Source organism: Bombina bombina, unplaced genomic scaffold (assembly GCF_027579735.1).
Source record: "Bombina bombina isolate aBomBom1 unplaced genomic scaffold, aBomBom1.pri scaffold_1598, whole genome shotgun sequence".
Lineage (NCBI taxonomy): Eukaryota > Metazoa > Chordata > Amphibia > Anura > Bombinatoridae > Bombina > Bombina bombina.
The window spans coordinates 20,381-34,838 of NW_026511481.1; the positions used below are offsets into that span (position 1 = coordinate 20,381).

Genomic DNA, 14,458 nt, shown 5'->3' on the forward strand with positions numbered 1-14,458 from the left:
TGGACATGCATCTTTTTTAGTAAAGCCTCCAATTTTTTATCCATTGGATCTTTAAAAGAACAACTATCCTCTATGGGAATAGTAGTCCTCTTGGCCAAAGTGGAGAAAGCTCCTTCTACCTTAGGAACCGTCTGCCACGACTCCTTAATAGAATCCACTATAGGAAACATCTTCTTAAAAATAGGAGATGGAGAAAAGGCAATACCAGGTCTTTCCCATTCTCGAACAATAATCTCTGCAGTACGGTCAGGAACTGGAAAAATCTCCACTGCGGAGGGAACATCAAAGTATTTGTTCAATTTACTAGACTTTTTAGGATCGACTACGATAGTTCTGTTGGAGTCGTCCAAAGTAGCCAAAACCTTTTTAAGTATTAAGTGAAGGTGTTCTAGCTTAAATCTGAAGGATACCACTTCAGCATCAGAAAAAGGAATTACACTGTCTGAGACTGAGATTTCCTCCTCAGATGCTATCGACATGTCTTCTTCCTCAGGCTTATGGGAAGGGACACTCTGGATAGCCAGAACGTGATCAGAAACCTTACCGTTTCCTTAAATTTCCTTTTACGCCTTCCCTGCAACATAGGGAAAGCTGACAAGGCCTCAGATACCGCAAGGGATACCTGGGAAGCAATGTCTTATAAAGAAAATCCTACAGGATTGCAAGAGGAAACAGAGGGCACTGTATGTGGAGACTGAAAAAGTTGGGACGCTTGAGGAGAAAACTGCGGCATATCTGCAACAGGAGACACCTGAACAGCATTTGCCTGGTAAATGGTGGCTCATAGTCAAATATTTTATCTCTATAACAAAGTTCTCTTAATGCATGAGGAACAAAAAGGAACTAGGGGTTCCACCTGAGCATCAAAACATAACTGACAAGCAGCAACTTCGCCTGTGATAATGGTTTGAAAAGCCTCTTGATCGATCTTATGTAATAAATAAGGATACAGTGTAAAAATTATTAATTTGAAAATAAAAAATAAGTGTACTGTGTCTTTAAATAGAAATGTGCGTTATCGCAACAAACCAAATAGGCCTCAGGCTACCTATACACCTCAGTAGTTTACTGAGGTGCCTACCTGTCCTGCAGCTCATTTTCAAATACAGAGCAGTTACAGAGCCCTAACTGCCGAAAAAAATGGCTTACAACATTAATCTCCATGACCAGAAGTTAAAGTATAAAAACTACTATAACACACTGAGCCACCATAAATCACCTCAGTGTCTCAATGCCCAAACTGCCTAAAAGAAACCCCAAACATGAAGGTTTAATAAAGTCTCATATTAAATAACACAGCTTATAGCTGTAACAAGTGCCAGCCATCTCCTTGCAAAAGAAAATTAAAATGGCACTTACCTGAAAGTGCTGTCCGGCAGCAGGACAGCTCACCTGGTTTGAGAGGTTGCAGCACCTCACATGGACCTGTGAAGAGAAAAACTGAGTAAACCTAAAAGAACAGCTATCCTCTATGGGAATAGTAGTTCTCTTAGCTGAAGTGGAAATTGCCCCTTCCAACTTGGGGACCGTTTGCCAAGACTCCATGATAGATTCATCAATGGGAAACATCTTCTTAAAAATAGGAGGAGAAGAAGGAGAAAAACAGAATTTATGTTTACCTGATAAATTACTTTCTCCAACGGTGTGTCCGGTCCACGGCGTCATCCTTACTTGTGGGATATTCTCTTCCCCAACAGGAAATGGCAAAGAGCCCAGCAAAGCTGGTCACATGATCCCTCCTAGGCTCCGCCTACCCCAGTCATTCGACCGACGTTAAGGAGGAATATTTGCATAGGAGAAACCATATGGTACCGTGGTGACTGTAGTTAAAGAAAATAAATTATCAGACCTGATTAAAAAAACCAGGGCGGGCCGTGGACCGGACACACCGTTGGAGAAAGTAATTTATCAGGTAAACATAAATTCTGTTTTCTCCAACATAGGTGTGTCCGGTCCACGGCGTCATCCTTACTTGTGGGAACCAATACCAAAGCTTTAGGACACGGATGAAGGGAGGGAGCAAATCAGGTCACCTAAATGGAAGGCACCACGGCTTGCAAAACCTTTCTCCCAAAAATAGCCTCAGAAGAAGCAAAAGTATCAAACTTGTAAAATTTGGTAAAAGTGTGCAGTGAAGACCAAGTCGCTGCCCTACATATCTGATCAACAGAAGCCTCGTTCTTGAAGGCCCATGTGGAAGCCACAGCCCTAGTGGAATGAGCCGTGATTCTTTCGGGAGGCTGCCGTCCGGCAGTCTCGTAAGCCAATCTGATGATGCTTTTAATCCAAAAGGAGAGAGAGGTAGAAGTTGCTTTTTGACCTCTCCTTTTACCGGAATAAACAACAAACAAGGAAGATGTTTGTCTAAAATCCTTTGTAGCATCTAAATAGAATTTTAGAGCGCGAACAACATCCAAATTGTGCAACAAACGTTCCTTCTTTGAAACTGGTTTCGGACACAGAGAAGGTACGATAATCTCCTGGTTAATGTTTTTGTTAGAAACAACTTTTGGAAGAAAACCAGGTTTAGTACGCAAAACCACCTTATCTGCATGGAACACCAGATAAGGAGGAGAGCACTGCAGAGCAGATAATTCTGAAACTCTTCTAGCAGAAGAAATTGCAACTAAAAACAAAACTTTCCAAGATAATAACTTAATATCAACGGAATGTAAGGGTTCAAACGGAACCCCCTGAAGAACTGAAAGAACTAAGTTGAGACTCCAAGGAGGAGTCAAAGGTTTGTAAACAGGCTTAATTCTAACCAGAGCCTGAACAAAGGCTTGAACATCTGGCACAGCTGCCAGCTTTTTGTGAAGTAACACAGACAAGGCAGAAATCTGTCCCTTCAGGGAACTAGCAGATAATCCTTTTTCCAATCCTTCTTGAAGGAAGGATAGAATCTTAGGAATCTTAACCTTGTCCCAAGGGAATCCTTTAGATTCACACCAACAGATATATTTTTTCCAAATTTTGTGGTAAATCTTTCTAGTTACAGGCTTTCTGGCCTGAACAAGAGTATCGATAACAGAATCTGAGAACCCTCGCTTCGATAAGATCAAGCGTTCAATCTCCAAGCAGTCAGCTGGAGTGAAACCAGATTCGGATGTTCGAACGGACCCTGAACAAGAAGGTCTCGTCTCAAAGGTAGCTTCCAAGGTGGAGCCGATGACATATTCACCAGATCTGCATACCAAGTCCTGCGTGGCCACGCAGGAGCTATCAAGATCACCGACGCCCTCTCCTGATTGATCCTGGCTACCAGCCTGGGGATGAGAGGAAACGGCGGGAACACATAAGCTAGTTTGAAGGTCCAAGGTGCTACTAGTGCATCCACTAGAGCCGCCTTGGGATCCCTGGATCTGGACCCGTAGCAAGGAACTTTGAAGTTCTGACGAGAGGCCATCAGATCCATGTCTGGAATGCCCCACAGCTGAGTGACTTGGGCAAAGATTTCCGGATGGAGTTCCCACTCCCCCGGATGCAATGTCTGACGACTCAGAAAATCCGCTTCCCAATTTTCCACTCCTGGGATGTGGATAGCAGACAGGTGGCAGGAGTGAGACTCCGCCCATAGAATGATTTTGGTCACTTCTTCCATCGCTAGGGAACTCCTTGTTCCCCCCTGATGGTTGATGTACGCAACAGTTGTCATGTTGTCTGATTGAAACCGTATGAACTTGGCCCTCGCTAGCTGAGGCCAAGCCTTGAGAGCATTGAATATCGCTCTCAGTTCCAGAATATTTATCGGTAGAAGAGATTCTTCCCGAGACCAAAGACCCTAAGCTTTCAGGGATCCCCAGACCGCGCCCCAGCCCATCAGACTGGCGTCGGTCGTGACGATGACCCACTCCGGTCTGCGGAATGTCATCCCTTGTGACAGGTTGTCCAGGGACAGCCACCAACGGAGTGAGTCTCTGGTCCTCTGATTTACTTGTATCTTCGGAGACAAGTCTGTATAATCCCCATTCCACTGACTGAGCATGCACAGTTGTAATGGTCTTAGATGAATGCGCGCAAAAGGAACTATGTCCATTGCCGCTACCATCAAACCGATCACTTCCATGCACTGCGCTATGGAAGGAAGAGGAACGGAATGAAGTATCCGACAAGAGTCTAGAAGTTTTGTTTTTCTGGCCTCTGTCAGAAAAATCCTCATTTCTAAGGAGTCTATTATTGTTCCCAAGAAGGGAACCCTTGTTGACGGAGATAGAGAACTCTTTTCCACGTTCACTTTCCATCCGTGAGATCTGAGAAAGGCCAGGACAATGTCCGTGTGAGCCTTTGCTTGAGGAAGGGACGACGCTTGAATCAGAATGTCGTCCAAGTAAGGTACTACAGCAATGCCCCTTGGTCTTAGCACAGCTAGAAGGGACCCTAGTACCTTTGTGAAAATCCTTGGAGCAGTGGCTAATCCGAAAGGAAGCGCCACGAACTGGTAATGCTTGTCCAGGAATGCGAACCTTAGGAACCGATGATGTTCCTTGTGGATAGGAATATGTAGATACGCATCCTTTAAATCCACTGTGGTCATGAATTGACCTTCCTGGATGGAAGGAAGAATAGTTCGAATGGTTTCCATCTTGAACGATGGAACCTTGAGAAACTTGTTTAGGATCTTGAGATCTAAGATTGGTCTGAACGTTCCCTCTTTTTTGGGAACTATGAACAGATTGGAGTAGAACCCCATCCCTTGTTCTCTTAATGGAACAGGATGAATCACTCCCATTTTTAACAGGTCTTCTACACAATGTAAGAATGCCTGTCTTTTTATGTGGTCTGAAGACAACTGAGACCTGTGGAACCTCCCCCTTGGGGGAAGCCCCTTGAATTCCAGAAGATAACCTTGGGAGACTATTTCTAGCGCCCAAGGATCCAGAACATCTCTTGCCCAAGCCTGAGCGAAGAGAGAGAGTCTGCCCCCCACCAGATCCGGTCCCGGATCGGGGGCCAACATTTCATGCTGTCTTGGTAGCAGTGGCAGGTTTCTTGGCCTGCTTTCCCTTGTTCCAGCCTTGCATTGGTCTCCAAGCTGGCTTGGCTTGAGAAGTATTACCCTCTTGCTTAGAGGACGTAGCACTTTGGGCTGGTCCATTTCTACGAAAGGGACGAAAATTAGGTTTATTTTTTGCCTTGAAAGGCCGATCTTGAGGAAGGGCGTGGCCCTTACCCCCAGTGATATCAGAGATAATCTCTTTCAAGTCAGGGCCAAACAGCGTTTTCCCCTTGAAAGGAATGTTAAGTAGCTTGTTCTTGGAAGACGCATCAGCTGACCAAGATTTCAACCAAAGCGCTCTGCGCGCCACAATAGCAAACCCAGAATTCTTAGCCGCTAACCTAGCCAATTGCAAGGTGGCGTCTAGGGTGAAAGAATTAGCCAATTTGAGAGCATTGATTCTGTCCATAATCTCCTCATAAGGAGGAGAATCACTATCGACCGCCTTTATCAGCTCATCGAACCAGAAACATGCGGCTGTAGCTACAGGGACAATGCATGAAATTGGTTGTAGAAGGTAACCCTGCTGAACAAACATCTTTTTAAGTAAACCTTCTAATTTTTTATCCATAGGATCTTTGAAAGCACAACTATCCTCTATGGGTATAGTGGTGCGTTTGTTTAAAGTGGAAACCGCTCCCTCGACCTTGGGGACTGTCTGCCATAAGTCCTTTCTGGGGTCGACCATAGGAAACAATTTTTTAAATATGGGGGGAGGGACGAAAGGAATACCGGGCCTTTCCCATTCTTTATTAACAATGTCCGCCACCCGCTTGGGTATAGGAAAAGCTTCTGGGAGCCCCGGGACCTCTAGGAACTTGTCCATTTTACATAGTTTCTCTGGGATGACCAACTTGTCACAATCATCCAGAGTGGATAATACCTCCTTGAGCAGAATGCGGAGATGTTCCAACTTAAATTTAAACGTAATCACATCAGGTTCAGCTTGTTGAGAAATGTTCCCTGAATCAGTAATTTCTCCCTCAGACAAAACCTCCCTGGCCCCATCAGACTGGGTTAGGGGCCCTTCAGAACCATTATTATCAGCGTCGTCATGCTCTTCAGTATCTAAAACAGAGCAGTCGCGCTTACGCTGATAAGTGTTCATTTTGGCTAAAATGTTTTTGACAGAATTATCCATTACAGCCGTTAATTGTTGCATAGTAAGGAGTATTGGCGCGCTAGATGTACTAGGGGCCTCCTGAGTGGGCAAGACTCGTGTAGACGAAGGAGGGAATGATGCAGTACCATGCTTACTCCCCTCACTTGAGGAATCATCTTGGGCATCATTGTCATTGTCACATAAATCACATTTATTTAAATGAATGGGAATTCTGGCTTCCCCACATTCAGAACACAGTCTATCTGGTAGTTCAGACATGTTAAACAGGCATAAACTTGATAACAAAGTACAAAAAACGTTTTAAAATAAAACCGTTACTGTCACTTTAAATTTTAAACTGAACACACTTTATTACTGCAATTGCGAAAAAACATGAAGGAATTGTTCAAAATTCACCAAATTTTCACCACAGTGTCTTAAAGCCTTAAAAGTATTGCACACCAAATTTGGAAGCTTTAACCCTTAAAATAACGGAACCGGAGCCGTTTTTAACTTTAACCCCTTTACAGTCCCTGGTATCTGCTTTGCTGAGACCCAACCAAGCCCAAAGGGGAATACGATACCAAATGACGCCTTCAGAAAGTCTTTTCTAAGTATCAGAGCTCCTCTCACATGCGACTGCATGTCATGCCTCTCAAAAACAAGTGCGCAACACCGGCGCGAAAATGAGGCTCTGTCTATGATTTGGGAAAGCCCCTAAAGAATAAGGTGTCTAAAACAGTGCCTGCCGATATTATTATATCAAAATACTCAGAATAAATGATTCCTCAAGGCTAAATATGTGTTAATAATGAATCGATTTAGCCCAGAAAAAGTCTACAGTCTTAATAAGCCCTTGTGAAGCCCTTATTTACGATCTTAATAAACATGGCTTACCGGATCCCATAGGGAAAATGACAGCTTCCAGCATTACATCGTCTTGTTAGAATGTGTCATACCTCAAGCAGCAAGAGACTGCTCACCGTTCCCCCAACTGAAGTTAATTGCTCTCAACAGTCCTGTGTGGAACAGCCATGGATTTTAGTGACGGTTGCTAAAATCATTTTCCTCATACAAACAGAAATCTTCATCTCTTTTCTGTTTCTGAGTAAATAGTACATACCAGCACTATTTCAAAATAACAAACTCTTGATTGAATAATAAAAACTACAGTTAAACACTAAAAAACTCTAAGCCATCTCCGTGGAGATGTTGCCTGTACAACGGCAAAGAGAATGACTGGGGTAGGCGGAGCCTAGGAGGGATCATGTGACCAGCTTTGCTGGGCTCTTTGCCATTTCCTGTTGGGGAAGAGAATATCCCACAAGTAAGGATGACGCCGTGGACCGGACACACCTATGTTGGAGAAACATATATTAATATAACTAGGGTGGTTATGCAAAACATGGGCATTAACTTGGTTATCTTTTAAAACAATAACAATTCTGGTGTAGACTGTCCCTTTAAGTTTACTAGACTTTTTAGGGTTGACAATGACAGTAGAGTCAGAGTCGTCCAGAGGAGCCAAAACCTCCTTGAGTAGTAAACTGAGGTGTTCCAGCTTTAACCTGAAGGATACAACTTCAGCATCAGAGAAAGGAATTACACTGTCAGAATCTGAGATTTCATCCTCAGATGCTACTGAAAAATCCTCCTTATCAGATTTATGAGAGGAAACATTTGGTATGCCACGACCGAGTCAGATACCTTACGCACTGAATCTTTAGACTTCCTCTTGCGCTTTCCCTGTAGCATGGGAAAAGCAGACAATGCATCAGAAACTGCATAAGAAATGAGGGAAGCAATGTCTTGCAAGGAAACCCCAGCCGGAGCTTGAGAGGAAGCGCAGGGCACTGGAATTAATGGGTACTAAAATTTGGAACACCTGAGAAGAAAAAAGCGGCATATCTTGCACATTGTCAGAAGACTCCTGGACAGAATCCATCTTAGACAATATAAGCTCAAAAAATCTATCCTTAAGATTAAATGTTCTCTCAACACGAGGAACAAAAAGGAATTGGTGGTTCAATATTAGCATTCAAACATAAATGACATCTGTAATCTGTAACAGAGTCTTGGTCCACCTTAACAGAATAAATATAAATAATTAAATTATGAACAATTTAAAAAAGAAAAAAAAAGTTACTGTTTATTTAAAAATTTAAAATGAAACTGCTTTATTTTTGATGCAATGCAAAAATAAAACTGCTTTATTTTTTTTAACAAAAAGAAACTGCCTTATTTTACAAGATATTGAGTAATAAAAACATATTAAAGGGACAGTAAACCTTAAAAATAATGTTATATAATTCTGCACATAGTGCAGAATTATATAACATTATTTAGGTGCTATAGCCATAAAACCCTTTTTTACCTTTTAAAATGTAAAAAACATAATTTATGCTTACCTGATAAATTCCTTTCTTCTGTAGTGTGATCAGTCCACGGGTCATCATTACTTGTGGGATATTATCTGCTCCCCTACAGGAAGTGCAAGAGGATTCACCCAGCAGAGTTGCTATATAGCTCCTCCCCTCTACGTCACCTCCAGTCATTCGACCAAGGACCAACGAGAAAGGAGAAGCCAAGGGTGTAGTGGTGACTGGAGTATAATTTAAAAAATATTTACCTGCCTTAAAAAACAGGGCGGGCCGTGGACTGATCACACTACAGAAGAAAGGAATTTATCAGGTAAGCATAAATTATGTTTTCTTCTGTTAAGTGTGATCAGTCCACGGGTCATCATTACTTGTGGGATACCAATACCAAAGCAAAAGTACACGGATGACGGGAGGGATAGGCAGGCTCTTTATACAGAAGGAACCACTGCCTGAAGAACCTTTCTCCCAAAAATAGCCTCCGAGGAAGCAAAAGTGTCAAATTTGTAAAATTTGGAAAAAGTATGAAGCGAAGACCAAGTTGCAGCCTTGCAAATCTGTTCAACAGAGGCCTCATTCTTAAAGGCCCAAGTGGAAGCCACAGCTCTAGTGGAATGAGCTGTAATTCTTTCAGGAGGCTGCTGTCCAGCAGTCTCATAAGCTAAACGAATTATGCTACGAAGCCAAAAAGAGAGAGAGGTAGCAGAAGCTTTTTGACCTCTCCTCTGACCAGAGTAAACGACAAACAGGGAAGACGTTTGTCGAAAATCTTTAGTTGCCTGTAAATAAAATTTAAGGGCACGAACTACATCCAGATTGTGCAAAAGACGTTCCTTCCTCGAAGAAGGATTTGGGCACAAGGATGGAACAACAATCTCCTGATTGATATTCCTGTTAGTGACTACCTTAGGTAAGAACCCAGGTTTAGTACGCAGAACTACCTTATCCGAGTGAAAAATCAAATAAGGAGAATCACAATGTAAGGCTGATAACTCAGAGACTCTTCGAGCCGAGGAAATAGCCATTAAAAATAGAACTTTCCAAGATAACAACTTTATAACAATGGAATGAAGGAGTTCAAACGGAACACCCTGTAAAACGTTAAGAACAAGGTTTAAACTCCATGGTGGAGCCACAGCTTTAATCCTGGCCAAAGCCTGACAAAAAGCCTGAATGTCTGGAACTTCTGACAGACGCTTGTGTAACAGAATGGACAGAGCTGAGATCTGTCCCTTTAAGGAACTAGCGGATAACCCCTTTTCTAAACCTTCTTGTAGAAAAGACAATATCCTAGGAATCCTAACCTTACTCCAAGAGTAACCTTTGGATTCGCACCAATATAGGTATTTACGCCATATTTTATGGTAAATCTTTCTGGTAACAGGCTTCCTAGCCTGTATTAAGGTATCAATAACTGACTCAGAAAAACCACGCTTTGATAAGATCAAGCGTTCAATTTCCAAGCAGTCAGCTTCAGAGAAGTTAGATTTTGATGTTTGAAAGGACCCTGAATCAGAAGGTCCTGTTTCAGAGGTAACGACCAAGGTGGACAGAATGACATGTCCACCAGATCTGTATACCAAGTCCTGCGTGGCCATGCAGGCGCTATTAGAATCACTGATGCTTTCTCCTATTTGATTCTGGCAATCAATCGAGGAAGCATCGGGAAAGGTGGAAACACATAAGCCATCCTGAAGGTCCATGGTGCTGTCAAGGCATCTATCAGGACCGCTCCCGGATCCCTGGATCTGGACCCGTAGCGCGGAAGCTTGGCGTTCTGTCGAGACGCCATGAGATCTATCTCTGTTTTGCCCCAACGTCGAAGTATTTGGGCAAAGACCTCTGGATGAAGTTCCCACTCCCCCGGATGAAAAGTCTGACGACTTAAGAAATCCGCCTCCCAGTTCTCCACTCCCGGGATGTGGATTGCAGACAGGTGGCAAGAGTGAGACTCTGCCCAGCGAATTATCTTCGATACTTCCATCATTGCTAGGGAGCTTCTTGTCCCTCCCTGATGGTTGATATAAGCTACAGTCGTGATGTTGTCCGACTGGAACCTGATGAACCCCCGAGTTGTTAACTGGGGCCAAGCCAGAAGAGCATTGAGGACTGCTCTCAATTCCAGAATGTTTATTGGAAGAAGACTCTCCTCCTGATTCCATAGTCCCTGAGCCTTCAGAGAATTCCAGACAGCGCCCCAACCTAGTAGGCTGGCGTCTGTTGTTACAATTGACCAGTCTGGCCTGCTGAATGGCATTCCCCTGGACAGATGTGGCCGATAAAGCCACCATAGAAGAGAATTTCTGGTCTCTTGATTCAGATTTAGAGTGGGGGACAAATCTGAGTAATCCCCATTCCACTGACTTAGCATGCACAGTTGCAGTGGTCTGAGATGTAGGCGTGCAAAAGGAACTATGTCCATTGCTGCTACCATTAGTCCGATTACCTCCATGCATTGAGCTACTGACGGGTGTTGAATAGAATGAAGGACACGGCATGCACTTTGAAGTTTTGTTAACCTGTCCTCTGTCAGGTAAATCTTCATTTCTACAGAATCTATCGGAGTCCCCAGGAAGGGAACTCTTGTGAGTGGAAAGAGAGAACTTTTCTCTTCGTTCACTTTCCATCCATGCGACCTTAGAAATGCCAGTACTATCTCTGTATGAGATTTGGCAGTTTGAAGGCTTGAAGCTTGTATCAGTATGTCGTCTAAGTACGGAGCTACTGAAATTCCTCGCGGTCTTAGTACCGCCAGAAGAGTGCCCAGAACCTTTGTGAAGATTCTTGGAGCCGTAGCCAGTCCGAATGGAAGAGCTACAAACTGGTAAAAACTGTCTAAAAAGGCAAACCTTAGATACCGGTAATGGCTTTTGTGAATCGGTATGTGAAGGTAAGCATCCTTTAAATCCACTGTGGTCATGTACTGACCCTCTTGGATCATGGGCAAAATTGTTCGAATAGTTTCCATCTTGAACGATGGAACTCTTAGGAATTTGTTTAGGATCTTTAAATCCAAGATTGACCTGAAGGTTCCCTCTTTTTTGGGAACTACAAACAGATTTGAGTAAAACCCTTGTCCTTGTTCCTACCGCGGAACTGGATGGATCACTCCCATTAATAAAAGATCTTGTACGCAGCGTAGAAACGCTTCCTTCTTTGTTAGGTTTGTTGACAACCTTGACAGATGAAATCTCCCTCTTGGGGGAGAGGATTTGAAGTCCAGAAGGTATCCCTGAGATATGATCTCTAACGCCCAGGGATCCTGAACATCTCTTGCCCAAGCCTGGGCGAAGAGGGAAAGTCTGCCCCCCACTAGATCCGGTCCCGGATCGGGGGCCCTCAATTCATGCTGTCTTAGGGGCAGCAGCAGGTTTTCTGGCCTGTTTGCCCCTGTTCCAGGACTGGTTAGGTTTCCAGCCTTGTCTGTAGCGAGCAACAGCTCCTTCCTGTTTTGGTGCAGAGGAAGTTGATGCTGCTCCTGCTTTGAAATTACGAAAGGAACGAAAATTGGACTGTCTAGCCTTGGCTTTGGCCTTGTCCTGAGGCAGGGCATGACCTTTACCTCCTGTAATGTCAGCAATAATCTCTTTCAAGCCGGGCCCGAATAAGGTCTGCCCTTTGAAAGGAATATTAAGCAATTTAGATTTAGACGTAACATCAGCTGACCAGGATTTCAGCCACAGAGCTCTGCGTGCCTGAATGGCGAATCCTGAATTTTTAGCCGCACGTTTAGTTAAATGTACTACGGCATCTGAAATAAATGAATTAGCTAACTTAAGGAATTTAAGTTTGTGTGTGATGTCATCTAGTGTGGATGATTGAAGTGTCTCTTCCAGAGACTCAAACCAAAATGCTGCTGCAGCCGTGACAGGCGCAATGCATGCAAGAGGTTGCAATATAAACCCTTGTTGAACAAACATTTTCTTAAGGTAACCCTCTAATTTTTTATCCATTGGATCTGAAAAAGCACAGCTATCCTCCACTGGGATAGTGGTACGCTTAGCTAAAGTAGAAACTGCTCCCTCCACCTTAGGGACCATTTGCCATAAGTCCCGTGTGGCGGCGTCTATTGGAAACATCTTTCTGAATATAGGAGGGGGTGAGAAAGGCACACCGGGTCTATCCCACTCCTTAGTAACAATGTCAGTAAGTCTCTTAGGTATAGGAAAAACGTCAGTACTCGTCGGTACCGCAAAATATTTATCCAACCTACACATTTTCTCTGGGATTGCAACTGTGTTACAATCATTCAGAGCCGCTAATACCTCCCCTAGTAACACACGGAGGTTCTCAAGCTTAAATTTAAAATTTGAAATGTCTGAGTCCAGTTTATTTGGATCAGAACCGTCACCCACAGAATGAAGCTCTCCGTCTTCACGTTCTGCAAACTGTGACGCAGTATCAGACATGGCCCTTGCATTATCAGCGCACTCTGTTCTCACCCCAGAGTGATCACGTTTACCTCTTAGTTCTGGTAGTTTAGCCAAAACTTCAGTCATAACAGTAGCCATATCTTGTAATGTGATTTGTAATGGCCGCCCAGATGTACTCGGCGCTACAATATCACGCACCTCCTGAGCGGGAGATGCAGGTACTGACAAGTGAGGCGAGTTAGTCGGCATAACTCTCCCCTCGTTGTTTGGTGAAATATGTTCAATTTGTACAGATTGACTGTTTTTTAAAGTAGCATCAATACATTTAGTACATAAATTTCTATTGGGCTCCACTTTGGCATTAACACATATAGCACAGAGATATTCCTCTGAATCAGACATGTTTAACACACTAGCAAATAAACAGCAACTTGAAAATACTTTTCAAAGTAATTTACAAATAATATGAAAACGAACTGTGCCTTTAAGAAGCACAGAAAAAAATTATAACAGTTAAAATAATTAAGTTATAGCATCAATCTTTGTCAGAATATACAGTTTTAGCAAAGGATTGTTCCCCTCAGCAATTAAACAACACAACTTTAGCAAAGGTTTAATCCCATTAGCAAAGATAACAATTTCTGAAAGCAGGAAACAAATTACAGAATAAACGTTTTTATCTCAGTCAAACTATAATTCTCACAGCTCTGCTGTGCTGACTGAAATATTTGATGCATAGTAAAAGCGCCCCTCCCCCACACACACAGCAGTGAGGGAGAACAGAAACTGACAGAAAAAAACAGATTTAAGCAACTGCCAAGTGGAAAAATAGTGCCCAAACATTTATTCACTCAGTACCTCAGTAAATGAAAACGATTTTACATTCCAGCAAAAACGTTAAACATAATCTCTAGTTATTAAACAGCTTTATGTCTTTCTTACAGTGTAATTCTAGTGAATTACCATTCTCCCAGAACACTGAAGTGTAAAGTATACATACATGACATTATATCGGTATGGCAGGATTTTCTCATCAATTCCATTGTCAGAAAATAAAAACTGCTACATACCTCTATGCAGATTCATCTGCCCGCTGTCCCCTGATCTGAAGTTTACCTCACTCCTCAGATGGCCGAGAACAGCAATATGATCTTAACTACTCCGGCTAAAATCATAGCAAAACTCTGGTAGATTCTTCCTCAAACTCTGCCAGAGAGGTAATAACACACTCCGGTGTTATTTTAAAATAACAAACTTTTGATTGAAGATATAAAACTAAGTATAATCACCATAGTCCTCTCACACGACCTATCTAGTTGCTGGGTGCAAGAGAATGACTGGAGGTGACGTAGAGGGGAGGAGCTATATAGCAACTCTGCTGGGTGAATCCTCTTGCACTTCCTGTAGGGGAGCAGATAATATCCCACAAGTAATGATGACCCGTGGACTGATCACACTTAACAGAAGAAATGACAGCGCTTTTACAGACCCGCTCTCTGCTCTCTGCTGAGCGGGTCTGTAATATTTAGTCAGCGCATCGGGCCAGCTGTATAGTCACTGCCCGGCCTGATCGCGCCATAAGACTAAGTGCAGCTCGCTCCTGTCACAG

The 14,458-nt window shown here is 43.1% G+C and overlaps 1 protein-coding gene across 1 annotated transcript in view; it reads right to left on the reverse strand.

Annotated features, from left to right (window-relative positions):
- The window catches only part of LOC128643769 (dual specificity protein kinase TTK), a gene marked incomplete at its 3' end in the record, with an annotated part of 42,815 nt that overhangs the window by 9,334 nt on the left and 19,023 nt on the right, over positions 1 to 14,458 (reverse strand). The window lies entirely within an intron of this gene.